Genomic DNA, 26,676 nt, shown 5'->3' on the forward strand with positions numbered 1-26,676 from the left:
TACCTCAGCATTCCCTAACCTGGCAACTGAGTTTTAGTCAATTGAGTTTAACTAGGCCTCCCATAGTGGGACTGTGGAATGTATGGCCTGAGATGCCTATTAAACTTACTTCTGCTTAGTTCTGTGTAGATGAGGGGTGTGTGGGGGGGGGGAGGGAGGTCCTTTGTAAATCAAGATTAGAATTGGTCTGATAAATGCTGAGCTGGGTGTGTGTAAATGTGGGTCAATTAGCATTTGGAGCACAGATTCCCCTGATCATGCAGTGCTCCCCTGCTTCTCTGATCCCAGAATTCACTGCAGTCTTTGCTTTGGGCTTTGTTCTCCATCTGCCATGTAAATGAATGGTCACATGATTTTATCTCGGATGCAAATGAGACCTAGGGCAGTTGCTCCCTTATCTGGAGTGCTTTAGGTATGTCTCCCACTGCACCTTAATCAGTTTTGTTTAGGTAAAGGGTGGGGCGGGGATTCTTTGTGTGTCAGACAGTCTGTGTCCTATGCCAGGGTTCCCCAAGAACACAGAGCTGAGAGATAACAATTCCCACTGTTGATGGGGTGCTTGCATTGAGTGAGTATCCCCATCACATCCTTGCTCCATGGTACTGGTTCTGATCTTCTATCCATTGCAATTGTCGCATCTGTCTCTGGATCCAGCAAAATAGTAGCATCAGACCAATTACTAGTATAATTTGAAAACTAATGATTACTACAATGGGGTGAAGCATGACATTTAAAAGACCCTGTGCATTGGGGCTCCACCCAAACAAACCTCCCACCAGGAGTGATGGCCTGCATTTTTAACTGTAGCTGCTAGCATAGAGTTCTCCTGCTTGTGGTGTTGAATCTCAGGTTTGCCATTCTCACTCAAAGTTTTCAGTCTTTGCAGTTCAGCTTTTAAAGAAGGATGAGTTAATAGTTTCTTAAAGGCAGAGACCCATTCCTAGTAAAATGGGGGGCACCTCTTTGTAGAGCTCGGGGTAGGCATTCACATTTCATATGGTCCATATAGGTACAGTAAACCTAAGATCACATGTAACAATGGTGATTACATTACAGAGACAGCGATTAATATAAGGCACCATAGGTGGAATCCAATATCTATTAATGAATACAATATCACATCTTGTTCTCATGCACACACATGCTTTACACACACAAAAAATAGCAGATTCCCTTTCTTGGATAACAGTGAGACTTTTTTCCCAGGTTGTGGGGAAAAAATAAATAAATAAATAAACATTCATCAAGCTCCTCTAATGCTTGGTCTTCACATATGCAACCTAAACTTTCTTTTCTCCTACACCCTTTTACATTTACTGTTTTCCATCCATTATCTGTTTGCCAGGCCCAAGTGTTATGATCTCTGGAGTACATCACTGAGCTATCATCAATCTGTAATCCTAATTGGACTACTGAGTGGATTGTTCTAATTTCCTTGCCTGCCACAGTTACAAGGAATAATTGCAAGCTTTGCTGGTGGTGATTCTATGAAGCATTAACTAATCTCCGCCAGGGCTGGAGGGCTAATTCTTCCTCCGTTACATGGAGCCGAATCAGGTTGATTGCTTCCATGGACATGTGTCCCTTCATGGCTTGCTGAATCACTCCCATGATGGCATTTTGGGTGAGAGCCTGAGCTTGCATCCCCATCCTGAAGGGTCCTTAAGTCTAAGGTATCCATGCCTTTCCCTAAAGTTTATCTCTGGGTAGTTACTGCATCTATGTTCTTTACCTGGTCTGTGTCCTTTTCTCAGGGGGTGAAGTCTTGCTCTGTTTGATTTAGGAGCCTGGAGGCATATGCAATGACTCGGAGCTTATCGCATTGCTTTTGACTAAGAGTGGCCCCACTGTTCGTCTCTGAAGAGGCCAACTGAATCACAAAAGGAAGGACAGGGTCTGGATACGCCAGAGCCAAAGCACAAGCTAAATCATGTTTTAAGGTAGCCAGGGCAGTTTGTTGGTCTGCTCCCCATTCCCAAATCCTGTTTTTTTTCATAATTTTTACAGAGGCTTATCTTTGTCAGAGAACATTTCAATGAACTCTCGGGAGAAGTTAAAGGTTCCCAGAAGAGCTCGCGAGGAGTCTGTCTGTGGGAGCAGGCAGCTTTCCTCCTGTTTCTACCCCTTGCTGATCTGAAGTCCTGCCATCCTCTCCAAGACACCCAGGTATTTCACTCATTGCTGCACTAACAGCCTTTTCTCTGTTTACCTTAAATCCAGTTTTCTGTACTATAGTCAGCACCTCCCTAGTGATTTATCTGTTCATTTCTGAAGTGGGGGGGTATATCAAAATGTCATCCATGTATGGAATTATGTGGGAGCAGTGTTTAGGGCTCAAACAGCTCCACATTTTAGCGACATGGGCATGACACATGCTAGGGGAAAAATGGAAACCTCGGGGAGTTCGGCTGAAGGCATATTGTTGTCCCTTCTAGGTAAAAGCAAACTTATACCAACATGAAGGGTGGAGGGGCATAGCCATGAAAGCATTAGCCAAATCGATTACAGAGAACTATTTGGAGCCGGCTGCTCCTGCTGCTAAGATCTCATTATATTTAGCTACCACAAGAGCGGCGGCAGGGGTGGCTGTATTTAAGGCACGGAAGTCTGTTGTCAGTCTATAAGTGACCCCGTCTGCTTTAAGGACCCGCTATACTGGTGAATCTCAAATCCTTTGCATAGGCACAAGCACTCCTTGTTCAAAGAGACAGTCGATAGTATGTTTAATGCCTTCCTCTGCTGCAGCTGGGTATTTATATTGCCTTTGAGCAGGGGAAGCTTTTCCTTCAATCAAAACATCCACATTTAGTTTTCCACACTCCGCCTTACTTTGAGTCCACATGCTGGGAAATTCCCGTCCCCATGGATCACTAATGGAGGTTAGGGTGGCAGTAGGTGCCTCTATGGCAGCACAGTGATGCACAGCAGAGACTTCTGCAGGTCCTCCTTTTAACTTCTATAACACCCCATTCGCTAGATCTACAGTGAGCTGAAATGCCTGGAGGAAAGGAGCTCCTAGGATTCCCTTCTCATTTCCCTCATGAGCACAGCACTCTACTTTTCCTTGCAGTCTGTCAATTTGCAAGGGAACAGCCTGCCAGACTGCAGCTTCCTGAATTTTTCCCCCATATCCACTGAGCTGAACATGTTTCGTGGCGGGTCTCCCTCCAGAGATCCACTGGGGACTTGGAATATTTACCGAGGATCTGGTATCCACTAGCAATTGGGCCAACATCCCTGGGTTCCCCACTGTAGCCCTCACAGTGGGTCTCCCCCATACATTGCACTCAAGTCTTGCGACCAGCTTGGAGGCCCAAGGAGAACCGGGCACCCCTATTGCTCAGCAGACTCCCTCAGGAGCCTCCACTCAGGAAAGGAGGCAGGGGTCTGGCATGGACTGGGAGCGGGCGCATGGGATGCACTCTGGACTGGGGCAGTGGGCTGAGGGGGTGCTCCCTGCATTAGCTCTGCTCTCAGCATGGCTTGAGACATGGCTTTCCATCCAGGAAGAGCACACACCAACTGCTGAAACTTCCTTAGCCTGACGAAGGGTTTTTGAACCCAAAAGCTTGCTTAATAACTATTCTCCAACCATTTGGGTTGGTCTAATAAAAGATATCAAATTCATCCAAGGAACCTTGTCTGGCTTGAGACAAAGCATTAATCAGGACACTACTGGGCTGGTGATAATATCTTCCCCTAAATTTACTAGCTTTTTCCAAATCATTCTCCTAAGGGTTTCCTTGGGTTGTCATTGCCCAGGGTTGTGAGGCAAAGGGGTATTAGCATTGGTAGGGTGACTGGTAGAGTGAGGACCATTATTTGAAAGGTGAAAGCCTGCACAGGCTCTGGTGTAATCTTTTTGCCTGCCTGTGCGAGGAAGAATTGTTTCTGAGCTGGGGATTCCTCTGGTCATACCGAGACTTTGGGTAAGTTTGCATGCAAACAGCTTCCTAGCTTTTGAGGAGGAATGGGTCTGGCTGAAAGTGTGTTGCCCTGGGCATCACTGCACCTGTCACCCAGACCCATCGGAGTGGTCTCTTGAAGGACCCCACGTACCAATGATAATGAAAGTCACCTTTGGGATGTTGGAATGTTGCTTAGCTGGCTTAATATCCAGACAGCTACATTGGGAAGGGAGAGGGCGCTGCTCGAGGGCGGCTTGGCACTTTTCATTCGCAACCCAGCTGAGACCAGCTTGTCTGCAAATCTGGCCCTGAGTTTCTACCGAGCCTTTGGGCATGGCTTGACTTCTGGCTACTTTATATTTATGTATCTGTGTTGGCATTTTCCTTTTCAGCCTTCGGTGCTTTTCTTCTGTTTGAAACCAAATAAGAGGCAAGGTTTATCCCTCATGCCACGGTCTGCTTGTGGGCTTCCTGGTGCTGTTTGCCTGTGGGCACTTTCTAAGTGGGGGTGTTGAGGAAAACTTGCCCCTGGGTTCATTAGGCGGAGGCTCAGACAAACAACAATATAAGTTTAAAGACTTGATAAAGAATGCATTCTGAACAGACAACTGCCCCAAGAGGAAACTGTCTGTTGTTCTACTTCGTGCGCAGCTTGATTATATAGCAAGTATGACATCATATGCATAGTAACAGATACATCAATCTATTTAATAGCCACACTCTTTCTATACAAGTATCCTGTTTTTACTAAACTCAAATTGTTCCAGTTTGTGCTTAGTCTAGCAGTTTGAGGTCATGCCCTTTGACTTTCTCATAGCTTCAGCTGTGTATGTGACCGGCTCGCTTACACATAATGGTGATTGACTCCGTTCTGTTCCCCTTCATTCCCCCCCTTTGATCCTTCAAAAGAGGGATCACTCTATTTCTATCTGGCACAGGTCTGTCCATAGTTTCTCCTGTTCTATCTCATTTTCCTTAAATTCTACCATAATTTGTTTTACTGTTTCTTTTGATATTGTTGAGATAGTTTGTTCAGCCTTCTTTACACACGATTTTACGCAACATAAAATTAGTTGTGCTATTGCATATAAACTTAAGCCTAAAATTAAAAACATGCATAAAGCAGACATTATCTTCCCCAGCAGCCCTTTAAACAATCCTCTAGGATCTAACCAAGCAAACCAATCCGCTGCAGAATCTTAGGAACAAAGACTACTTCAGCAGCCTTGGCAGTGTGAGCTAAGGCATCATTCACTTGCTCTTCTACAAAGTTAAAAGTACTATTTACATAGGTACAACATTCGTGCCCTATTACAGCACAGGCACCCCCTTCAGATGCTAATATGTAATCAATAGCCAATCGGTTTTGTATAACCATCTGTTGTAGATTGTCCTGGTTTTGTGCTACAGTCTTTATGGCATTTCCTAAACTGGGTATGGTAGTTTTGGTTTCTAGGGCTAATACTACCACTTGTAGTCGCAGGGTATATCTTTGTCCCAGGGAAGCGGGGGCACTGGGAGACCCCCGCGGCGGCCAAGGGGTCTGCTTACCTCCCACAGGGCCGGAGGACCCAAAGAGACTCCACGCACCGGCGCTGCTGGCGCGGGTCATCAGCCGGGCATTTATCCGGCTGCGGCTGAGCAGCGGGGGCGGGGCACGCCGGCCGGGAGGAACAAAAGGCGTCCCCGCCAAAGCAGCGGGGCGGCTGAGGGGAGAGAGCTGGAGCCCCAGTGAGCAGGGGATCAGCCGCCACCCGCAGAGTGCGGGACGCCGCCAGGTAGAGGCGGAGCAGACTGCGAGCAGCGCAGCGGAGCACCCCGAAGGGAGGAGACAGGGGGAGAAGTCAGCCCCAGAGGCGGAGCAGCAGCCAGCGGGGAACCCGACACCTGAGGCAGAGGGAGGCGTAGCAGCTACCCCGGGAGTGGGGCCAGCTGTAGCAGGTATTGCGAAGCCGACGGAGTGGGTAACTGCGGCTGGGACTATTGGGGAAGCAGAGAGGGCGTCTGCATCCCAAGGAAGGAGGGATCAGGGCAGTACCCCCCCAACTGGGAGGGACGGTACCCGGTCCGGAGACAGCCGGTAGTGGCTAGGGTGACCGAGCCGAGAGCAGACGAGACCAGGACGGGTGAGAGGCCAGGACAGGAAGACCTGAGGTGGCGTATGGCCGGGGTGTAGGGGAGGACGGAGCCCTGAGAGTACCCGCGAAGAGGCGTGCCGGCACCAGGGGATACCCCAAGGGAAGACCCCACACAGAGAGTCATCAAAGTCGTGGCAGGCGAGTTCTGGTGTCCCCCTTAATACCAGCCGGGGTAAACCCTGGGGCGTACCAGCGAAGCTCAGATCTAGACCTGGGTTAAATACCTGATTTGTCTGAGTAATGCAGTCATGATCTAACAAGTGAGTATCTCCATCGTGCAGTAAAGGTAAAAGAGAAGCAGGATTTAAAACATTACAACGAACAATAGTAACATTATTGGCAGCTAAAATAGCATGCTCATAAGAAGATAACCTTTGAGAGGACAAGTGTTGAGTTTTTCCACGGTTTAACAAGGCAGATACAGCAAGGGTAAGGGGAGATCCTAACACTATAGCTGCTGACTTGTCTAAAAGCAGTGCAGCGGCATCTACAGCACGCAGTCAAGGTAGAAATCCTTGTGAAACAGGATCAAGCAAGGAAGAAAAATAAGCAATTGGTTTGTGAAAAGAACCAAAAGGTTGAGTCAGAACTCCAGAAGCAACACCTTCTCTTTCATGACAGTACAAAGTAAAGGGCTTATCATAGTCAGGGCATCCCAATGCTGGTGCAGAGGCTAGGGCTGCCTTTAAATCAACAAATGCCTGTTCGTGGTGTTCGGTCCACGGGAGAGGGTTATCAGCAGAATTGTCTCTAGTAAGCTCATTTAAGGGTTTTGCCAGTAAGGAAAAGTTGGGTATCCATTGTTGACAATATGAAGCAGAGCCTAGAAACCCTCTGAGTTGTTTCTTGGTAGTAGGTTTGGGGAGAGAAAGAACGGCAGAAATGCAATCTGTACTTAAATGTCTATGCCCCTTGGAGATTTCATGCCCCCAATATATAACTTTTGGCTGGCAAAACTGCAGCTTAGCTTTGGAAGCTTTGTGACCTTGTTGGGCTGAACGTTTTAGAAGGTGAATTGTATCTGTAAGACAGGCGATTTCAGTTTCTGAAGCAATCATAAGATCATCAATATACTGAATGAGTACTGAGTTACAAGGAAGGTAACATGATAGTATCTAAATCTTTCTTTAGCGCTTGAGAAAATATGGAAGGGCTTTCAGTAAACCCTTGAGACAATCTTGTCCATGTATATTGCCTTCCTTTGTAAGTGAACGCAAACAGAAATTGGGAGCTAGGGTGTATTGGGATAGAGGAAAAAGCAGAACATAAATCAACAATAGAAAAGAAAGCAGCAGAGGCAGGAATCATGCTGAGGATAGTAGAAGGGTTTGGTACAACAGGATGAGAAGGAATAACAAATTGATTAATTTTTCTTAAATCTTGTACAAAGCGATAAACAGGTTTTCCGTGCTTGTCTAATTTCCCAGGCATCTTTACAGGTAGGATAGGGGTGTTACAGGGAGAGCAAATTGGAATTAAAACGCCCTGTTGCAACAGTGCGTCTATGACCGGGGCAATGCCTTCCTCAGCTTCACGGGAAAGGGGATACTGGTCTACAGCAGGAAAAAGTTTGCATGTATTATAGGTCAATTGAATTGGCTCGATATTCAAGAGCTTCCCCATTTCATTGAGGTGGGAAGCCCACAAGGACTCTGGAATATCCAAAAGAGATGAAGAGTTGGAAGAATCACCATCTATTTGGTTATTCTTAGGGTCTGTAGAGAACAAGAGCATTAAATTTTGGGTCTGATCAAAGGGAAGATCTAAATACACACCCTCAGGGTAACAGTAGATTGTGCCACCCAATTTACACAACAAATCTCTTCCTAATAGATTTACTGAAGCAGTAGGACTTAACAAGAAAGCATGGTCAGCAGACAATGGCCCAATTTTGACTGTAGCGGTACTAGCATATTTATGCAGAATGATTTGTCCCCCTACTCCAATTACATTGACTGTTTCATTGGTGGGTATTAGTCTTCCAGCTTCCTCATATTTTATAATAAACATAGAGGGCCCTGTATCTACAAGGAAACTATGAGATTTGACTTTAACAGTCACAGTTACACTGGCATCTTTAGAGGTTTTGATGAGAAAATGCAGTGCAGCACATTCTGGAGACACAGAGGCCGTGCTGAACCATCATTAGGTAGGGCTTGAGGGACAGGAAACAGATGGGCCACTTCTCTGGGGCTGGCTTGGGCAATCAGTTTTCCAGTGTCCCTTTTGTTTACAGTAATTACAAACATCATCAGGATGCGGTCCATGTTGGAAACGCAGCTCCAAAGGAGGTACATTTGATCTTGAGGTAACTTGTGAATGAGGGTTTTGATTGGACGCTGGGGCCCCAGGATAAAACTTTTTGCGAGGTTGGACGTATGGGCGAGGACCAGTATGCTGTTTTTGTTCTAAGTCTTGGATTTGCAAAGCCATAAGGCTAGTTTTTAAGTTCTTTTCTTTTTTTTCCTTTTCTGCCTGCTGTTGTTCCCATAAATCTACACAAGCCTGAACAATGTCAGCCATGGGTTGACCCTTCCAGCTCAGGACTAGTTGCTGTAGTTTATCTTGTAGCTTCAGCTGTAAATTCTTTACATAAGTGGTAACTATTAACCCTTGCATATTTTCTGCACCAGGATCAATGCCAGTATGTCTTTGAATTGCTGCACAAAGTCGATTTTGAAAATCAGCTGGATGCTCATCAGGAGTTTGTTTGCAATTTTCTACCTTTGTCCAATCTACATGATTCTGAGCTGCTTTGGTAATGGTGTTTAACAGAGTGGCCCTTGCATTTTGCAAATCTTGCAATCCCCGATTGTTCTCGTAGTTGTAATCATTTCGTGGCCATGGAGTGCCGTTCGGTATGTTTCGTGTTTCAGCAATAAGAAACTGCTTTTGCTCTGGGTTTAAGAGACTGTTTAGGAGCCAATCGACATCTGACACGGTGGGATTATAGATGTTAAAAACTTGTTGCAACTTTTCTCTAAAGTCTGAGGGACTTTCTCTCAGTTTTGGAAAGGTATTGCAAAAGGTGGTGATGTCACTAGCAGTCCAAGGAACATGAACAATAGTCCTTTGGCCACCGTGCATTTGAGGCAGGTGTTGTCTCAGGGGACAGAGAACAGTTGATTTAAAATACTGAGGGTCTCTGAAGGTGGTTACAATCAATCTTCCTCCCTCTTGGGCATATAGGGTTATTACAGTCTGCCCATTTGGACCCCTTTCAATATTTTTAATGTCATATAATGGTCTTAATTCAAACCTTAAATTGTTCTTAACATCACCTAGAGTGGGCAGGTCATCCTCATCTGAACTTGAGTCAGTAGAAGGCAGGGGAGAGAGGGGAGTGGTTGGTGTTTTAGCAGAATTTTGTCTGGTGCTGCTTTCAGAGGTAACAGACCCCTCTGCAGGAACTGGAGGTGGAGGTGAAGGAGCTTGACTGGGTACCCAGGAGTCTAACAAATCTTCTGTGTCTTCTGGAGTGGTGGTAGCGTTGGGCGCTGGAATACTGGGGTACAGTGTTTTATAGGTAGGAGGATCAGGCGGGGGAGCGCTAGGGCTGGATTTTGCCTCTTTTAAAGTAGCCAATTGTTTTTTTCAATTTTTTTTTTTGAATCTCTGAGACTAGCCTCAATTGAGTTTTGTTTTCTTTTAGAAGCTGCATTATCCCATAGGTACCAATACTCCATTTGCTTTGGCTTGGGTATTTCTAAGAATCCCCTCAGGTAATTTAATTTGTCAGGGTCAAAGCTTCCTTCATCAGGGAACTGTAACTCGGGGTTTTCATAGGTATACCCATTCCAAGCATGTGCCAACTTAACTAAGCACTTTTGCTTCTTGGAAGCCAATTGAGTTCCATAAGTCTTACACATATAACCCAAGGGTGTTTTTGAGTCCGGGCAAGAGAATCCCTGACCCATTTCTTTTGTCTTCAGTTAAGGAAGAGAACGGGAACTTAAATATAGTAATTGTAACCAAGGGTAGTACACAAAGTGGCATTTTATGTTTACCTGCTGACTAGTCAGACAGCCCGTTCATGAATGAGGAGAAAGGAAAGGGAGGGGAACCTGTCCGCTGGATCACGAGGTTCAAGCTGAGCCCCCCTTGCTTTCAAGTCTGCTTTGCGGGCAACCTTGGGGCGGCTAGGCTCAGCCTTAGTCTCAGATCTGGTCAGCGGCTCATTATCATTTTAAAGGATAGTGCTGAGGCACGGGGTTCAAGAAAATTTTCTTCAGTCTCAGCCTTGGTCAGCAAGGGTATGGATAATGTTCATAGTACTTTCAAGGTTTCAATATCCCTTAGTCTATAGTAATCTAATATAAACCCAGTTCCCCACTACACTTGTAGAAAGTTAACAAGTTTGTCAAATCAAATTTTAGCCTCAGGACAGGGACTGCTAAAGCCAGTAGGCAAAGGGATAGGCAGAGAAGAGTCCGGGCGTCCCCAGACCAAGTCAGAGCAGTCTACCTGTCAGGGATCCCATATATTCAGTTTCAGATAAAGTATCCTGTTACAAATTTCAGTCAGTCAGTCAGATAAAGCAAGTCTTAAACTCTACATTAATAACGTAGGGAGCACTTACCACCGAGAGACGTAATTCATCCAGGCTAGGGAGCACTGAGACCCGTTAAGTGAGATTTTTCAATTAGGATCTCTTACCTCTGTGTTTGGTGCCACGGGTGTCAGCTGTGTCCCCAGACTGTTCAAGCCGTCAACTCGGTGCTCCGCCGCATCCCACTGCTCACACCAGAAAACTGTTGGGGAAAACTTGTCCCCGGGTTCGTTAGATGAAGGCTCAGACGAAAAACAACGTAAGTTTAAAGACTTGATTTATTAAAGAATGCATTCTGAACAGACAACTGCCCTGAGAGGAAACTGTCTGTTGTTCTACTTCATGCGCAGCTTGATTATGTAGCAAGTATGATATAGGAAGTACAACATCATATGCATAGTAACAGATAATCAATCTATTTAATAGCCACACTCTTTCTCTACTAGTATCCTGTTTTTACTAAACTAGAATTGTTCCAGTTTGTGCTTAGCCTAGCAGTTTGGGGTCATGCCCTTTGACTTCCTCATAGTTTCAGCTGTGTACGTGACCTGCCCACTTACAAATAATGGCAATTGATTCCGTTCTGTTCCCCTTTAGGGGCTATGAGCACCCTGGCATCCTCTGCCTTTGTGGGAAGCAGTTGTGCCTGAAAGATAAAGGGACAGTTGATCAAGATGATTAACTATGAACTGATGAAAGATATCAGATTCACACAAAGAACCTTGCTCATTTACAAAGGACACCTTTTTTCTCTCTCTCTCTCTCTTTCAGTCCAGCCCTGCTCCATTTTCTCTACCGTTCTTCCTACCATCTCCTCCAAAAGCATTCACGTGGACCGATGATACGGCAACAGTTCAACGACACTGGCAGCAGGAGCAACAAGTGAAAAGTGAGCGCTACGGGTGGCAGGTAAAATCAGCCGAGAACCAGATGTGGCAGGGAGATGCTGCGAGTCTCTTTGAAATAGTAGAAATGACAAAGTTGAAGCCTCTCTCACCAAAAGCGGCAGGACAGGAGATGAGCTGTCAGAAGGGTGAAGGTGTAACTCAGCTGAGGTCACGCAGCAAATATTACACCACATCCCAAATGTAGCCCCACTCTGAGAAGCACGGGCTTTGTGCTTACAGCGCTAGATTGCGATTTAGGAGCTCCGAGGTCGGCTCTTGGCTATGCCATATATGCCCGCCGTGACTTGGACAAGGTACGGAAAGTCCAAACCTGAGCTAAAGGGGAAGCACCACGACCACTAAGACAGTTTTCCTAGTTGCTGGGGAGGGCCACTTTCTTGGCATGGGGTAGTACCTCGACCGAGGTCAGGCACAGTCTCCCACTTTCTCTTCCAGTGGGAAGATCTTGGCTATACGCCTGATTTATGGAAATGGGAGACTCCTCCCTAGCCTGCCCCTGAGGCTGTGCGGCTGAAGGCGTTTGAAACTGAGGGGCATCCGAACCCCAGGCCTCCAGGCTTGGGCCTGCATGTAGGATGTCTGCAAAAGGATTTGGAAGCATCTGAAGCCCCAGGCAGGGGTGGAAGACGTTTTCCGGTAGTAGGGCCACAAGTGGTTCTTGAACGACTTGTGGCTTTGGAAATGATTTGGCTGATTTGCCCAGAACACGAATTTTTTTTTTCCCTTAACTCCCCTGCCCCCCCCCCCAAAAAAAACCCCAAAAACAAACAAAAAAAGAAAGCCCAAGCTAAAATATTTTGGCTGCACTGGCTGCTTCCTTAGCCCCACATCTCTGTGGGCATGTCTACATGAGATGTTTGGTGCCAAGCTAATTAGTTCTGCAGTAATGTCTCAGCATCTACACACGTGCCCCTATTAGGTCGCAGTACAGTAATCATTGCCACCAGAAGATAGTATTTGTAAATACAGGTAATAGCCTGTGGCGGTGTTATTAAGAGCACTGGCTAGGCCCACACTGGCTCCCCCTCGTGCCCCAGCCAGCCCCTCTGCAGCACACACAGCTGGGTGGGAGCAGCCTTGGGCTGGCAGGCTCAACCCCCTGGTTCCCTGTCAGCTGGGGCTGCTACAGCCCGACTCAATGGGCCGCGGTCCTAGGGGCGCTGAGGCATGTGAATGGCATGTGTAGACGCACCCGGTGTTCCTTGCCTGCAACCTGGGGATGACAAAGTTCCCTCTTTCCATCCACTTTGTTTTAAGCTTGTCAGGTCTTTAGGGAGGGGACAGCCTTTGCTGTGTGAATGTCCACTCATTTATACACCGGGATCTTAACTGGGGGACAGCAGTCACTCCTGTGTTTTAAAAAGCACAAAAGATCTTTGCTAAGCTCAGGTGCCCTGGAGAGGTTTGTCTGCTGAGGCGTTGCTCAGGAGAGCCGAGCCCAATGCCTTTTTCCCCAAGTGAGTGGACTTTTCTTTTTAAATCGGCCATTTTGTTCCTTTCGTCCAGATGGTTTGTTTTTTCCTTCCTCCCTCACCCCCAATTAAATCATAGTGGACATGTCACGCTGGACAAACTGATGGCTTCTAAAATATCACGTGGATCATCCCCGGGACCCCCTAGGAGTGGCTTTTAGTAATGGACCAACTGTGACAAAGACTGGGCTCCCCCAGTTTTTCAAGTAGACAATCGGCATATTCTGTACTTTTAAAGCTGTAGGTAAGATTGATCCGCAACCCACGGGTATTTTCCATGAAAACTTCAGAAAGCACCATCACACGACCCCAGACAGGTGTTTGTCCATTTGTCCAATTTCTTTTTGAATTTACACAAGGTAGGAGCGAGGACCACTTCCCTAGGAAGTTGGTTCCAGATCCTAGCCATCCTAACAGTGAAATAGTGCCTCCTAATCTCTAACCTGAACCTATTCTCCAGCAGCTTCTGGCCATTGTTCCTCATCACCCCAGGTGCTGCTGGGGGGAATAGGGCCCTTCCTATTTGTTGGTGATCTCCCCAAATGAATTTGTAGGCAGCCACCAAATTCCCCCATAGCCTCCACTTGCTGAGGCTGAGCAGGTTCAGGTCTTTCAGCCTCTCCTCATAAGGCCTGCCCTATTGCCCTCCAACCAAGTGGGTGGCCCTCCTCTGAACCCTCTCAAGACCGGCCACATCCTTCTTAAAGTGCGGTGCCCAGAACTGGATGCAGTACTCCAATTGTGGCCTGACGAATGTTGCGTACAGGGGGAGGATCACCTCTGTGGATTGGCTTAAGATGCATCTTTGGATGCACGACAAGGTGCAGTTGGCTTTGCTGGCTGTGGTCTGGCATTGGCAGCTTATGTTCATCTTGGAGTCAATAGTGACTCCAAGATCCCTTTCCACCTCTACGCTCACAAGGGGGGAGCTCCCCAGCTTGTATGTATGCTGTGGATTCCTTCTCCCTGGGTGCAGCACCCTGCATTTATCTATGTTGAAGCCCATCCTATTAGCATCCGCCCACTTCTGTAGTCTGTCTAAGTCTAATTGCAGCCCCTCTCTCCCTTTGAGTGTGCCCACCTCTCCCCACATCTTGGTGTCATCGGCAAACTTGGACATGTTTTCCACCCCCACGTCCAAGTCGCTGATGAAGATTTTGAACAGTTTGGGCCCCAGGACCGAGCCCTGGGGGACTGCACTGCTCACATCCCACCAGGTCGAGTATGACCCATCCACCACTACTCTCTGGGTATGCCCCATCAGCCAATGTTTAACCCATCCAACTGTGTAGGCATCAAAGCCACAATCACTCAATTTATTAACGAGAATGGGGTAAGAGACAGTGTCAAAGGCCTTTTTAAAGTCCAGAAAGACTATGTCCACCACAACACCATCATCCAGGGATTTAGGCACCTGGTCATAAAAGGCCATCAGGTTGGTCTGGCAGGACCTGCCTTTGATGAACCCCTGTTGATTTCCCCTGGGCTTTATGTCCCCTACCGGCCCCTCACTGATTTCATCCTTGATAATTGTTTCAAGGATTTTCCCCAAGACCGATGTGAGGCTTATGAGCCAATTGTTTCCTGGGTCTTCCTTTCTCCTTTTCCTGTAAATGTGGACCACATTAGCCAGTTTCCAATCTCCAGGCACCTGGCCCATGGACCATGATCGCTTGTACAGCCGGGTCAAGGGCACAGCAATGACCCCCGTCAGTTCTCTCAACACCTGTGGGTGGAGAGCATCAGGGCCTGCAGATTTAAAATATTGCAGCCCTTCCAGAAGATCCCTAACTATCTGCACAGACCCAAAGGCTGGCAGTGTTATCTGCAAGATTGCCCCTACCTGTGGTGGGTGGGCTGTCCTGGTCCCTGTCCAAGAAAACAGAGGCAAAGAACTTGTTAAAGATTTCGGCTTTCTCATCTGGCGTAGCCACAAGATTACCATTTGAGTTTAGCAGGGGCCCTACATTTCCCGGTGCCCTCTTCTTACTCCCGATGTATTTGAAGAAGGACCTTTTGTTGTCCTTAATCCTGGTCGCTAACCTGAGCTCCATCCCTGCCTTGGCCTTCCTAATAGCCTTCCTACACTCACTGGCCGAGGAGGAGTATTCCTCCTTGGTGATAGCCCCTTCCTTCCACCAAGTGTACACCTCTCTTTTGACCCTCAGGCATTCTCGAATGCCCTTGCTGAGCCATGGGGTTTTCAGAGCACTCTTTACCCCCCTTCTTTCTCTCAGGTATTGTTATCCTTTGGGCCTGGAGGATCGTCCCCTTAAGTTATGACCATCCCTCTTGGACTCCCATATCCTCTACCTTTTGGGCTGTCAGTGCCTCCCCCACTAATCTCCTAAGTTCATTGAAGTTGGCCCTTCTGAAGTCAGGGACCTTAGTCTTGGTATAAGCCCTCAACACCCTGTGCTGGATGGTGAATTCCAGCAGGCGATGATCACTATCATACAGGTGGTCAAGGACCTGCAGTCCCCTGACCAGGTCCTCCCCAGCAGCCAACACCAGGTCCAGCAAGGCGTTACCCCTAGTGAGGCTGTGCACCCCCTGGATGAGGTGAAGGTCCTGTATTTCAGCTAGGAACCTATGTGAATGGTCAGACCTGGCTGACTGCTCCACCCAGCAGATGTCTGGGTACTTTTAGGTCCCCCATGACAATGACATCCCTAGACCTAATGGCCTCAATAAGCTGTACTGAGAAATCCTGGTCCAGCTCAACCCCTTAACAGGGTGGTCTGTAGTAGACACCCACCGTAAGATCTCTTTCACCTTGCCCACCTTGAAGTTTGACCCACAGTGCCTCTTCCCCAAAGCTATTTCATGATTATGTGAGTTGCTCTTTGACATAGAGGGCGACCCACCCCCCTGCCTTTCCTCCCAGTCCTGTCCCTTTTATATAATGTGTATCCCTGAATGCCCACCACCCAGTCGTGGGTAGGATCCCACCAGGTTTCTGTGAGCCCCACTAAGTCTGGATTCTTCCCTGCTATCAGAAGGCACAGTTCCTCATGCTTGCCCCCCATACTACGTGCATTAGTGTACAGACATGTGAGGTCTCCTGAGAGTGCACGTACCTCCCCCCTGCTCCCAGGACTGCTGTGCCCATTGTTGCTTACCTGGTTTTCTGTTTCTCTTGTCGCCTTGCCAGTTGGCAAAACATCCCTTCCTCTTCGGGCGGCCCCTTCCCCCAACAAAGCTAGTTTAAAGACTGCCAAATGAGATCAGCCAACATGAAGGAAAAAATGCATTTACCCTTGGGTGAGAGATGTAGTCCATACCACCCCAGCATGCCCTTAGCTCTGAAATATGGGTCACTTTCCAGAAATCCGAAGCCCACCACGTAGCACCAGCTCCGAAGATGCCAGTTAACTACACTGATACAGGCCTCGTGGCCTCTACTCTGTCCACTTACTGGGAGGATGGAGGAAAATGCCACCTGGGCTCCCATCTCCAGTAGATGACCCATGGCCTTGTAGTCTTCCGTGATGGAGTCTGTCTTACTCTTAGATGCATCTTTAGTCCCCACATGGACCACAACTAGAGGGTAATAGTCCGAGGCCTTAATGACCTCCTTGCTTCCGAGGAAGACTCGCTTTAGGATCAGCCTGTTTGTGTGCTCTGTTTTCACGTGTGGCTCAGGAGCACGGCTCCCTGCCTGGCTCAGCCAAAGACAGCTATGGGAGGCTTCCCTTCTGGATCCTCTGCAGTTGTGCTGGCTCCTACCCCACTTACCTTAAGGAGATCAGCTGTTGCTGCCCCCACCAATGTTCCTCAGCCTCTGCTGCCGTTAAGTTGAAAGGGGCACATGTGTGGTGAGAGCCCCATGTATGCCCAGTCAGCCTTCTCCTGCTCCCTCAGCTCCCAACTGCAAGCCTGGGATTCTGTTTAGCTGCACTGTCAGTCGCCAGAAACCATATTGAATCATGCACAGAATTCATGAGAAGCGTGTCTCACGACTGTTCACCAGAGCTCATACATGCTGTGCATTTTCTTATGCTGATAGATAATTGCCCGGAAAAAAATACCTATCAGGGTGGCAGTTATTCCTTGGCCCCATTGTAGGAGAAGAAATGGCAGGCATGCTGAAGAGAAGAAGCTTGGCTCAGGTGATGGCCACGTACATGTTCTTTCTCCCACTTCCTGGAGCAATACCTGTGGCTTGGAGCTTCAGCCACCGGCCCAGAGGTTGGGCCAGCAAATGGCTCTAGGGTGATGGGGCACAAGACAGAGGTCCTGGTGGCCCTCTCTGGGTTTCTGTACTGGCAAAATGGCCACGTGGGATGCATCAGTCCACCAGCGTTGTTGCTTTTGGCCCATTCCTTGGATGGTGTTAGTCCACAAGGGCCGCTTGGTCTCCTTTTGTGGCCCTTGCATGCAGCAGGAGGTGATGTTGCGTGGCAGGAGCAGGGCTTTTGAACCTTTTGGTGAAAACCTGAGGGATCGCCTTCCTCATCTCACTGTTTGCTATTAGGAAAGAGTCCCTTTGCATGATGGGTGTTTTCCCACTTGCACGAGTCCCATCATCTCACAGACTCTTCCAGGCTCCATTGTCGCAGGGCTGCCGAGAGTGTTGTTTGCGTAGCTAACCAAAGCAGACCAGACTCCCAATTTTGCAGGGACCCAGGTCATTTGCCTCGATAATATGCCAGCTTTCATGCCGATGTGGATTTGTCAAGAAGCAAGCTGTCATGCAGGGGATCTTTCTGAATTCCTCTGCACCTTTTTTGCATGGCCTGAAAGCAAAGGAGATGATTAATGTTTCATATCTCTAGCTGTTTCATTCGTGGCTCTGCCGGCCAGACACAACGCAAACCACACAAACCCCAACATCAGGGTTGTCCTGGAGACCAAAACCAGAGCATCTTAGACTGGTGCCCTGACGCACTGGTTTTATCCCTATCATGATGCCTATGACCCACAGGGGCTGCAGCCATAAACTGAGACTTGGTTTTGTATCTTTGGCAGCCGAGCAGGCCTGCTTTGCTGTCACTGTCAGAAAATAATTGGGACCGAGGGGAACGATGAAGCCTCGTGGCCTGACGCAAGGTGACTGTGAAATGTAACAACCCATCTTTGCTCTGAAAGCCCTTTGCTGCTTGGTTCTGCCCCACCGATTCATTCTGTACGCACCGTCCAGCCGCACACTTCCACCCCCTCTTTGCCTTCGGTGTCAGCCTTTATCACCTGTCCAATTTCCCCTCCCTTTTGCCCTTGTTTCCCCTTTTTTGAATGGTAAAAGCTCTGCAGAAAAAACAAAAATCCTCAAAAGCACTGCGTTCTCTCTTTCCAATCTCTCCGTAAAGCACGAGACTACAGGCGAGTCTGTGTTCTGCATCTTGGGGTCGCAACACAGGAAATGTAGCCTACCAGATTGGCAGGGGTGGGGGTGAAGCAGGTCGACACTATTGCCCTGTCCTCACGTCAGGTGTTTCGGGTCAGTCAGAGCTCAGGCAGGCACCTTGACTAGCCAAAGGACCGATAACAGTGAAGCTGTGGCAGCAACTAGCACCAATTGCAAAACCTGGCTGAGCATTGGGGCAGATTCTCGGGTATTTGATGCTCATGTGGGTTTGCTTGTGCTTGGCTCTAGCCTGCCATGGCCCCATTGCACTAAATCGAGAAGCAGAAGGGTCTGTTACATACTCGTGAGTGGTACTTTGCGGTCGGTTTTGTTTTTTATTCTCTCTCTGCAATGATACTGTGCTTCCCCAGGATGGGGGTGTGAAAGCAAGAAATGGCCGAGTGAATGAGCAGCCTGTGCTGTAGTGTGCTTGGTAGTGTACCTCCAGAGGAACTGAATTTCCCACTACGTGATATACAAGTGCACGCACAGCTTTGGTGCATCTTGCTGCGCACGTAAGGATGCTGTGCAGAAAATAACAGCTACCTTTTCTGAATGCTGGGATGCTTTTCGAACACCGGAACGTGCAGTGTGGCTGCCTCCCCACTGGGAGCCATCGGCAGCCCTAGTCAATTAGGAGACTGTTCTCATTTCTGACAGCGGAGATGTTTCCTTGTCGTCCAGTATCATTCCTAGCACAAGGGAGAGAGCGGGGCTCCACAGACCTCAGCAAGAAAGAGAGGCAGGGAGAGCAAATGTGCCATTGGGACTTGCCTTCAGAGGTTCCGCCCTTCCAGAGATCAGAAGTGTCGATCAGGTTATCATTGTCCCGGCCGCCATAACATGTCAGCAGTCCTGGAAAGCTAGATTAGACTAGAAAGAAGAACCTTCTTGTTCTTCACGTGTGCTCTGAAACAGCTGGCTGTTGGACAGCAGAGAACTTGCTCTCGAGCCTGCTCCCCAGCGGAGACACACAGGTTTGTGCCTGTTGCATCCCTGGGAGCCAAACAACTGGACCCGGACGCCCCAGTGGAGGGCTGGGAGGTGAAAGCTGGGCCGACAGAGCGGGCAGGTGAGGCTGTGCTGTGTGGGATGCTCTGGTTGAGTGGAGCCCAGGAGGGGAAACCTGCCCCCTCCCCCAGGTCTCTACTTAGCTGAGCCCCAGGACTGGAGCTGTGTGAACAGAGCGTGCAAACTGGTGCGGTCTGACAAAGGCACAGCAGTTTGCGTGGGAGTTTGCATGGAGGGGTGCACACAAGGCACCTGGAGGGCTGGGCCAAGCAAGCAACCTGAGCCCAGAGGCCTAAACAGAAGCTCCTGAGGCCAGGTAAGTATGAGAAGTAGTTCACAGCCATGGCAGTGACCCACCGTGCCTGCCAGCATCAGTTTCTTGACGCTGAGACCTCCACCCAGACAGGCCCTGGACCATGGGGGCTGCCGATATCCTAGCACAGAAGCACCCCCCCTTGTGGGATGTGCACTTTGCTGGAGTCCCTGGAGGGCCAAGTGCATTGAGCTCGAGTAGGAGGTGTGCCAGGTGTGTGTCATTAGGGCCCACGAAGGTTGCTGCCACAACTGCCGCCAAGCCCTTCTCCAGGGGAACGGGGGAGGAGCTGGCCACAAAGCCCCTCCCTGAGCTCCATGGGAAATGGTCATCTCCATGTCCGGGTCACACAGAGCTAGGGTCGCTCCTCCCCTGGCACCGCACAACAGGTACACACCCCTGGCGGTGCAAGAGGAGACTCTGACAGAGACACCGGAGCAGGAGGTAAGTATTCAGGAGGTAAGTATCCCCGCCTCTAGGATGAGATGCCAGTCAGTGGCAGCAGGGGACTCTCTCCAGAGAGGTACGGAGGAACCTATCTGCCCTCTGGACCCCGTAGCCTGAGAGGTCTGCTGGCTCCCTGGGGCCTGCATCCAAGAGGATCCTCAGGCTCATCCATCCCTCTGACTATTACCCGTGTTCCTCATCCGTGTGGGGATGGACGTTGCGGCCAGGGGTAACCCTGACCAGGACACGAGTGACTGAAGGGCCCTGGGGGCTGGGCTCGAGGGACTGGGGGTACAAGTCATTTTCTCTTCTGTGCTCCCTGCTGCAGGCCACGGAGCCAGGAGGGATGACTGCGTGGAAGACGTCAACAGATGCCTCTGACAGTGGTGTGACCACGAGGGGTCTGCTTTCTTTGACCCCAACAAGTACTTTGGAGAGAGAGGATTCCTAGGAGAGGTAAGGAAGTCTCTGTTCTCAGCCAGGGTGGCCCATTGACCACCCTGGCTGAGACAGGGCTTTACAATGACTCTGACAAAGGACGGGGAAACTCCATGTGGAGTGTGCCTGGGGACCAGCACGCAGGAAAGCTCCTCATGGAGGACACAAGAGATAACTGGTTTTGAAAATATGAACCAAACAGTTCTCCCATGGCATCTCAGGTAATCAAAGGTGTCAGCTGGGGGCCTCAGCTGCCCACACACCAGTGCCAGGCACACGGAGAACAAGCTAGTGGCAGTATGGCCTGGTGGGGATCACGGAGACCTGGTGGGACTCCTCACAGGATCAGAGCATAGCCATAGAGGGCTGTCCCCTGCACAGCAGGGAGAAAAGGAGGAGAGGTAGCTCTCGATGTGAGAGAGCGGGACTCCTCTCCAGAGGCTGACACTGGCTCCAAAGAGAAGCAGCTTGGAGCGCCCTGGCTCAAGCTACAGGGCGGGTATGAGGTGAGAGAAACCTAACCGTAGGTGTTTGCTACAGGCCCACGAACCAAGCGGAAGAGCTGGATGTGGACTTCTCTCGAGAACTGACAGAGAGGCCGGGCGTGCCAGGGACTCGGTTGTCACGGGAGACTTCAAGTACCTGGACGCAGCTCGGGAGGAACACTCGGCTAGGTCAGTTCAGTCATGCAGTTCCCTGACTGCAATCGAGGAGCTCTTCCTGATCCAGGATGTGCAAGGGCCAACCAGAGGTAGTGATCTCCTAGACCTGCCCTTGGCTTAGGGAGATGATCTGTTGTATAGCTTGAACATCGAGGGTAGCCTGGGCAACAGCAACCATGAAATGGTCAGGTTCACTGTCCTCCGCAAGGTCGACAAACTGACCGACAGGAGTAACGTTCCGGACTTCAGAAATGCTGACTCTGACAGGCTCAGAGTATTAGCAGGGGAGGCGATGTGGGACCAGGAAGGCAAGGTGAATGGGGTACACAAAGAGCAGTCGTTGCTCAAAGACAATCCTCTTGGGGACACGGCCGTCTCAGCAGCACGCACCTCCCAGCGAGAACATTTTTCCTCCTATCTCACCCACAGTTCCCTTGCTGCAGTGTGAGCCCCTTGCTCCTTGCCCCCACTGAGAACAGCCCCACTCCATCCTCTTTGGAGCCCCTCCCCCTGCAGGCTGCTATTCAATCCCTCTGTCTTCTCTTCTTCCGACTAAATCCACCCAGTGCCCTCACCGTCTCCTCAGAAGTCATGTGCCCCAGCCTCCTAACCTTTTCCATTGCCCTCCACTGCACCCTCTCCAAGTTGTCCACATCCTTTCTGTACCGGGGGCCTAAAACTGAACATGGGACTCCAGATGTGGCCTCACCACTGCCGCATCGAGAAGCGTAATTGCTTCCCTTGCCCTGCTGGCAACACATCTACCCACGCAGCCCAGGATGCCATTAGCCTTCTCGGCAACAAGGGCACAGTGCTGGCTCCCCCTCCCCATCACCCCCAGGTCCTTTTCTGTAGAGCGGCTGCCCAGCCAGTCAGCCCCCGGCCTGTCCCGGGGCGTGGGATTGTTCTGACCTAAGCACAGGGTTTTGCACTTGTCCTTGTTGAACCTCATGAGATTTAGTTTGATTCGGTCCTCCAACGTGCTGAGGTCTCTGAATCCTAGCCCTAGCCTGCAGTGTCTCTACTGCTCCCCTCAGCTTGGGTGTCATCAGGAAACTTGCTGAGCAGGGCCTGCCCTACCTGTGCCTGTGAAACCGGTGGCCTCATGGGGCCTCGCAGTCAAAGGGCCCCGTGTGGCCGGCATTCTCTGCAGCAAGGAAGTGAAAGCCTCTGCCTTAAACTCTGTGCCCGTTTGCGGCACAAGTTTGAACGCTGCGGCTTTCACATTTGCTTCCCTGGCAGCTGGAATCGGGACCCCTCCTCCTGGGGGAGGGGGCCCCGGGCTTGGGTCTTGCCTGAAGAGCCCCCCCCCATGCCTGCAGGGGAGGGGGCTGAGCCGGGCTGGGAGACCCCTGCCTTCCTGCTCCCCGCCGGGCCCAGCCCGGCCCGGCTGTGCCCAGCCCTGCCCTCTGCATCTGCGGGGCTGCTCAGGATGGCCAGGCAGCAGCTCCCTGCACGGGAGTGTAATGGAGGTGGAGGGGAGTGAAACTGAGGTGGCTGTGGGTTGGGGGGATGTGGGGAGGGGTGGTGAGTGTGTGTGTGATTTTTTTTTTTTTTTATTAAACCAAATAAATAGTTAGAAACATTTTTCTGAGCAAGCCTTTGGGTGTAAAAACCCTTGGTCAGGCTGGGGAAGCCTCTGCAGTTGGTGTGCTCTCTTCCTGGAGGGAATGAGTGGTAAAGAGGCCAGCGACTGATCTGCAGCAAGAAGGGAAGGCAGTGGAGATGTACACTGAGGAGCCAGTGGATGAGAGGCAGGCTAGGATTGTGTGGGGGAAGGGGGATGAACGTAGCAGGGGAAACTGGAGTTGTACCTGGGGAGTCAGATGTCAGGCAGCTTATAGCGCGGCATAAATCCCAGGTCTGTTTTTAGTCCCGGGACGTACTTAGTAGCTGTGCCTTGGAGAGTTGTGCCAAGCTGCTCGTTGGCATGGCAAGGAGGTAAAATTCCTTCCCCGTTGGTGTCAGATGGCAGGCGGGGAGGAGGTAAAGAAAATCTTGCTTGTTGCTCTAGCACAAAGTTTAAAATCCAACATCGGCTGCAATTTGGCATCGTCTGTGTTATCGGGACATAATTGGTAACCTCATTGGTCCAAGACGAGAGGCAATGCAAAAAGGTATAACTCTCGATTCCAAAATGATCCCTTTGATGAGACCAACTGGGAGACTGCAAGACAAATCTGGACCCAGAGGTTCAGATTTCCACCTCCAGCTGCCTCTGTACACACATGAAGTGTATTTCCTACCGACGGGGACTTTTTACCATCTGTACTTTTCTTGGAGCCCAACGAAGGGCCTTGGAGCCTGAAAGCTCGCTGAAAATGACAGGTTTCTGGTGATTTCCCAGTTGGTCTCATAAAGGGATCATTTTGGAACCAAGAATTCTACAGCTTTGCATTGCTTCTATGTTTCGGCCAGGATTTGTTGTATCCGGGAGGTTGATAAGGTGACGTTCGTAGGCTTGTCTGTGGAGGATTCATCCCGTGAGACTGGAGAGTGAGTGGTTTCCTCATGGGAAACATGCCCCCACCGGTCACCGGGCATTCTGGCCTCAGATTTCCGGCCTGCGTTCGCTGCGGTGCACGGTTGTTGTTTGGTCTCTGCTATGTATTTTGGGGGGGGGGGGCATTTGGCACGCCGGATGACACAGCGAACGTTTTGGGGGGTGCTGGTGTCAGACCCGGGAATAGCGATGGCTCTGTCATGGCGTGTAGCAATATTGGGAGTGGTGGAGATACGTTGGCAGGCTTTGCACTTCTTTTCATGGCATGGCCTGGACCCATTCAGTGTGTTTTGGGCAGCAGGAAGTTTGCCTTCAGCAATGAGGGTCGCGAGGCTCAGTGCTTTTCGGAAGGCTGGGACAGGTTGCTCCAGGAAGATCTCGGGATGAATAGGGTCTCCTAGAATGGGCTGCAATGGTCTGAGGAGTTTCCCTATAAGTTTGAGGGAGCAGTGATACTTCATAACTGGCAGTGAGCGAGTCTCGGGGGTTTTCCTTCTGCAGTGCAGCCATCGGTCACATGGTATCCAGGCAGCTCTTCCAAACATGCAGCTATCTCACTGGAGGAGCCTCCATGTCACGTGAAAGCTGTTTTAAGAGTTGTGAGCTGGCGATCCCGGGTGTTGTCTGCGTCAATTCAGTGCTGCTTGAGGGCTTGGCTGCATATCATGGGTTTCATGGCGTGTTTAGGGAGACTGCCGGCTCTGTGCAGGTACGGACATCAGTCCAAGGGTTTCTCATCTCCTGTGGCCTGTATTTTACCGTTTGGGATGCCGATCATCGTGTCTCAAAAGGAGACATCGGTGCTGGAGTCAGCGAGAGACAGTCGCACGGAGAGGAGACGACTGCCACGTTTCTGATGGAACTCAACCGGAGGTGTGGCTGGTTTTCAGTCCCAACAATGAAGATGCCATCAATCTGGCTTAAGCATAGATGGTACAGCCTTTGAGGAATTCTTCTTCCAGGTGGCTCATAAACAGGGTGGCCTCTTATGGGGCCATGGCCTGGAGGAAGTGGTGCTTGTTAAAAGCGCAACTGTTGCGTGCGAGGATGAAGCGTAGCGTTTCAGTCATATTGTTGGGTCTGTAAGCTTCCAGCTTGCTCTTGGAGATAGTTGGGGGACGCCGTCTTGGTGGGGGATGGTGGCATCTAAGGGGCTAACATCCACACTGGCTAGGAGGCTGTTGCTGGAAAGGTGGCCTGTGCTTTGAAGTGTTTGTAGAGCATCTGTAGCATCTCGGACCAAACTCGCTCCTTTGGTAACAAGCGGTTTAAGGACCGGTTCCACAAGACCTGCTGGCTCTCAGCCACCGACTCCTCAATTTACACTGTCACTGACTGGCTTGCACGCAGACCCGCCTCCGGTGTCTTTAGTCTTTGTGCTATCCAGGAAGAGTGCAAACTGACCGCAGATGCTTCCTCGGCCTGATCGCGGGTGCTTAAATTTGGGGAGCTGGCTAGAAAATTGTTTCCAACCATGTCGTTGGTCTCAAAAAGATATCGGCTTTCCCTGGAGAACCTTGTCTGCCCCGTGTATGTGTACATTTGGCCGTAGCAGGGGTGGAGAACAGGGAAAAGTGGTGCGCATGTGCCCCACAGCCAGGCAGGCCCCCCCCAGCCTCCCTTGCCAGCTCTAGAAGGGGAAGGGGCCCTTACCCCCCTGCCCGCCTAAAGCCCAGCTCCCACGGTGGGAGGGGGTCTCTTGTCTTGTGTTTGCACAGGGCCTTCCTACACCTTCATCCTCCTCTGTGCTTGGCACCTCCACCCCGCTGCCGATGCCTTCTTTGCGTCAGGGGATGCCAAAAACTTAGGGGGTGACCCTGGTGCTGAGGGTGCACTCTATGCCATCTTCCAGGTCACCAATGGAGATACTGACCCAAACAGGCCCAGTGCTGACCCCTGGGGCACTCCACCTGATTCCGGTCGTGCACCAGACATTGTGCCATCGACTGCTACCCTCTGAATGCAACGATTTGGTCACGTATCGGTCTGCCTTCCAGACCCTTTATCTGACCTTTACTTTCTCAGCTCACCTGTGGGAATGTTGCGGGAAACCGTAGCAAAAGCCCAGTTTGAGTCAAGGTCCGATGGTGTGCTCGCATGCACAGAGCCCATCCTCTCACCGTAGAAAGCAAATCGGGTGGGTCGGGCCTGGCGTGGTACAATCCCTTTCCTGTCCTTAAAACGTGTATACCTATTTGCTACGTAGCTGTACCTTCCACGTTGAACATATCAGCTGGGCTAGCGAGTAGACTTTTACCATACCCCGGGAAGGTACGTAGCTGTTTGGAGAGGTAACGGACATAGAACAGCAAAGAAAAGGTACAATTCACTAAGTGACGTTCCGTGGGAAGTAAGCTGTATGGTGCCTAACCCACGGGCCTGCCTTGAAATGTGCCTGTAGAGTCACTGGATGGCTTTTGGCACCTGAGAAATGTAGCTTTTACTTGGTGGGATTTACAGGATAACACGGGTCCCTTCTTTTTCAGTGCTGTTGTTATTTATCGCCATGAAACTTTGGAATGCAAGATGCCGTCTCCAGAAACTTGCCTGGCATCTGGGATAAATACCACGCCGCACTCTCTAAACAGACTGTCCACGAGGAATCCATCATCTGGAAAGACCAACAAGGCAGGATGAGCCTGTCCTGAACAATGCAGCCTCAGGTAGAGATGCCCACGGTAGCTCTAAAGGAACGGGGGATGAAGAAGTCAGATCAGAGTACTCCGCTGATGCCTCTAGGCCACTTCTGTTACCATGGCTCGCTTGGGTAAGTCCACTCCCGCAGCGCAGATGTACGTGTACCTAGCGGGGGTGTCTACATGAGGTACTTTTCTGCACAGGAGGCCAATCTACCACATGGTAAAGGGCCGCTTTGTAACTGCATGCAGCAGGGGCTGTGCAGTAAAACAGGCTACTGTATGCTTTCCAACTACCTGTAAATGTAGGTAGCAGAGTGGCCATGCGGTAGTTAATGTGGAGC

At 50.0% G+C, this 26,676-nt stretch overlaps 1 long non-coding RNA gene across 1 annotated transcript; it reads left to right on the forward strand.

Moving 5' to 3' along the window:
- Positions 1-1,790: 1,790 nt before the first annotated feature.
- On the forward strand, positions 1,791-26,457 carry LOC132243932 (uncharacterized). Its single transcript, XR_009455488.1, has 6 exons — positions 1,791-1,940; positions 2,025-2,166; positions 11,367-11,504; positions 20,422-20,549; positions 21,072-21,205; positions 26,183-26,457. It is a non-coding gene; the product is annotated as an uncharacterized LOC132243932 (long non-coding RNA).
- The last annotated feature ends 219 nt before the right edge of the window (positions 26,458-26,676 follow it).

The sequence above is a fragment of the Alligator mississippiensis genome, chromosome 11 (genome assembly GCF_030867095.1).
Source record: "Alligator mississippiensis isolate rAllMis1 chromosome 11, rAllMis1, whole genome shotgun sequence".
Classification (NCBI taxonomy): Eukaryota; Metazoa; Chordata; order Crocodylia; family Alligatoridae; genus Alligator; species Alligator mississippiensis.